At 43.6% G+C, this 4,045-nt stretch overlaps 1 pseudogene; it reads left to right on the top strand.

Annotated features, from left to right (window-relative positions):
* The first annotated feature begins 1,331 nt into the window (after nucleotides 1-1,331).
* LOC102817751 overlaps nucleotides 1,332-4,045 on the top strand; it is a 17,010-nt pseudogene continuing 14,296 nt past the window's right edge.

The raw sequence follows: 4,045 nt of genomic DNA, 5'->3' as shown, positions 1-4,045 counted from the left end.
CCTTTCCTTAAAGTCAACTGGTTGTAATATTAATCACATCCACAAAATACCTTTACAGAAACCTCTAGACTAGTATTTAACCAAACAACCAGGTACCATAGCCAAGTCACGTGGTTGCATAAAATTAACCATCACAATTAGCAATGGTTCCATTTCCCTTCCTGGTCCCTTACCTTGCTCTTGTTGTTAAGTGCCATTGAGTTAGTTTCAACCCATAGTTGACCCTGAATAGGATTTCTGAGGAGCAGTTGGTGACTTTGAACTGCCAGCCTTTCAGATAGCAGTCCAGTGCTTATCCTACAGTGCCATACCAAGACTCCTTAGCTGTAAACTAAGGAGAAGAACAGATTCTGATGGCTTTGGCACCATCCTATTCCCAGCAAACAACAACTGAGAAGGACTGAAGGGTCTGATATGCGGATCTAGCAAGTCTCTAAGTCTGAAATGTCTTCTGGACCTTTGGCCCACTGCCTCCTGCCCTCAGAGCACATACAGGCTTGTGTGCTGATCCAGTATCACCATTCAGTGTTAGAGTTGGAAGGAGGCTGGTCAAGCAAAGATCTGTGGGGAAACTGGAGTCCATACCATTAAAAAGGGAATCTCAGCTGGAAAGACTTGACCACTACTCCAGGGTGCTGGGATTCCTTAACAAAAAGGCTTACAGAGTTAGGCAGGACTGGAAGGTTTAGGTGCTAGATCATCTTGTTTCTGAAGGATTTATTTTATGATAGAACTGCTTCTTCTGCTTCTTCCTGGGCACATAACTAAACTCTATCTCCAAGTCCTTTCTGCACTGAAGGGTGGTTTTTTACTGATAGAACTGAGTGTAACTTTCAAGTCTGCCCCATAAAGAACAAGACCTTTACTTTATCCCCCTGCCTGCATGCTACATGCCATCACTTGGATATCCTTGGAAGCTACATGTTGAAGATGTAGAAGAAGATAGCTGAGCTTCCATCAGCCTGGGTCCCTGAAGTACCACATGAAGTAGAACTCCACCCTGCCACCAATGGGAGTAAGAAACAAAATGTTACTGTGTTACGCCACTGGCATGTTGGGTGTGTTTAATACATTAGATAGCTTACCCTGACGAACACATCCTTCTTGTGAAACCACCCATTCCCCACTCTCAGTCTCTGGGGTTTCAACAGAGTCAACTCTGCATAGGTCCCAGAGGAGGACATGGGATCCTGGTCAAACCAGAACATCCCAGTTGCTTGGACACAGAAATCAGGGATGGGAATGTGATATGATCAGAGTCCGTGGGACTTAGTTCTAGGACTTTTGTTGGAATTGTTGGGAAGAGGGGATGTCTCCTAAAGGGTAGCGGTATGCCGGGTGCGTCTGGCCACCATCTTGCCACCGAATTGAGAAAGACCATCTGAGAAGGAAGCCATCACAATGAAAAACAGAACAAGAACAGGATCAAGGAAGACCAAGGCCTATGCCATTGGTGGAGCCCCTGATTCCCACCAGGCCTGCCTGGATCTGCCCCTAGAGATTTTAGTTCCTTGAGCCACTAAATTATATTTTTTCCTTGGCCCAGTTTTAGTTGGGGGTTCTGTCTGTCACATCTGGGAGAGCCTTGGTTCCTTCCTGGCTGCTTTCATCAGTCCACCAGCTCTGGAAAACAGGATCACTGAAAAGCTTCAGGGCCCATCACAACCCCTATTGGCAGATCACCCAAAGTGAAAAGAATCTGGCAACTGGACTCTGGGGTCACTGAGTCTTACATTCTGGCTGCCCTTGGAACATCTACCTACCCATTCTCCTCTCTGTAGACTGGCTTCCTTCCCTATTCATAGTACCCCACTTCCCACCTCTGTTTTCAATCAGCACATGGTTCTGATACTGATGTCACATGCCTCTTCAATCTAATCTAGCAAAAGCCTCTGGATTGGTGCTGTCCCACTGCTGGGTGGTGGCCCCAGATCACAAGTCCCCCTGGTCCACTCAGCTATGACTGGGGAGTGGGCTCACAGGCAGTCAATTGGACTGACTAAGCCAATATCTGGAGTCCCCAGGTGGTGCTAACCAAAAGCTTGGAGGTGCCATCTCTACTTCAGAAAAAGCCATACCCATTGTCATTAATTCCAACTCACTGCAATCCTGCAGTACAGAACAGAACTGTCCCATAGGGTTTCCAAAGTGGCAAGTCTTTACAGAAGAAGACTGCCACATCTTCTCCCGAGGAAAAGCTGGTGGATTCCACCTGCTGACCATCTGGTTAGGCTCTGAACTGTTGATTTTGTTGTTAAGTGCCATCGAGTGGGTTCTGACTCATAGCGACCCTGTATAGGGTTTCTGAGGCTAAAGCTTCAATTAAGCCATTGAAAACCCAGAGCACAGTTCTACTCTGACACACATGGAGTAGCTATGAGTTGAAATCCACTACAACGGGCATTAGCAAACTAGTCTCTTAGGGGCTCTAGGTGGGAAGGGTACACTTCCAACAATGGAGTCCACACCTAGCAGGCTGACCCTGGAGACCAAAGTCTGGGAATTCACTTTATGCTCTAGATTTGAGCAAGTCTCAGGTTTCTCTTCTGTTATAGGAGGGTAAGCTCCCTGCATTCCTAAGAAGGTTGTTCTGAGGTGTCAGGAGAATGGGATGAATCCCAGGGGCACACAGTAAAGCATCCAGTTCATAAAGGTTCTGGGATGTGATAAATCCTTATTGGACAAGAAAATTGAGACTTTGCTGTCCACTAAGTATAAACATAAAAACTTTGTCATACTGTGGTGGCTTGTGAGTTGCTGTAATTCTGGAAGCTATGCCACTGGTATTTTAAATACCAGCAGAGTCACCCATGGTGGACAGATTTCAGATGAGCTTCCAGACAAAGACACACTAGGAAGAAAGAGTGACGAACTATTACTGAATATTTAGTCACTGAAAACCTTATAAATAGCAGAGAAACACTATCAGATATAGTGCCGGAAAATGAGCCCCTCAGGTTGGGGAAGACCTGCCTCCTCAAAGTAGAGTTGACCGTGATGATGCAAATAGAGTTAAGCTCATGGACCTCCATTTGCTGATGGGGCACAACTCAAAATGAAGAGAAACAGCTGTAAACATCCATTGAAAATCAGAATATGGAATGTACGAAGTATGAATCTTGGAAAACTGGAAGTTGTCAAAAATTAAATGGAATGCATAATCATGGATATCTTAGGAATTAGTGAGCTGAAATGGACTGGTATTGACCATTTTTAATCTGATGACCACATGGTTTACTATGCCAGAAATGACAAATTGAAGAGGAATGGTTTTGCTTTCATTGTCAAAAATGTCATTGTCATATCCAGATCAGTCATGAGGTACAATGCTATCTGTGATAGGATGATATCCATGTGCCTACAGGGAAGCCCAGTTAATACCACTATTATTCAAATTTACACACCAACCACTAAAGACAGTGAGGATAAAATAGAAGAATTCTACCAACTTCTTCAATATGAAATTGATCAAGCATGCAATCAGGATGTATTGATCATTAGTAGTGATGGCAATGCAAAGGTTGGGAGCAAAGAGGAAGGATCAGTAGTTGGAAAATATGGCCTTTGTGATAGAAATGATGCTAGAGAACACATGATAGAATTCTGCAAAATCAATGATTTGTTCATTTCAAATACCTTCTTTACACAGCATAAGAGATAACTATACACATGGACCTCACCAGATGGAATACATAGAAATCAAATTGACTACATCTGCAGAAAGAGACGATGGAAAACTCCATATCATCTGTCAAAACAAGGCCAGGGGCAGTCTGTGGAACAGACCATCAATTACTCATAAGGAAATTCAAACTGAAGCTGAAGAACATGAAGACAAGTCCACAGGATCCAAAATATGACCTTGAATATATCCTACCTGAATTCAGAGATCATCTGAAGAACAGATTTGATACATTAAACACTAAAGACCGAAGACCAGAAGAATTGTGGGATGACATCAAGAACATCATACATGAAGAAAACAAAAGTCATTAAGAAGACAAGAAAGAAAGCAAAGGTCAAAATGGATGTCAGAAGAGACACT

This window comes from Chrysochloris asiatica, unplaced genomic scaffold (assembly GCF_000296735.1).
Source record: "Chrysochloris asiatica unplaced genomic scaffold, ChrAsi1.0 scaffold00047, whole genome shotgun sequence".
Lineage (NCBI taxonomy): Eukaryota > Metazoa > Chordata > Mammalia > Afrosoricida > Chrysochloridae > Chrysochloris > Chrysochloris asiatica.
This window is presented reverse-complemented; position numbering and strand designations above follow the sequence as displayed.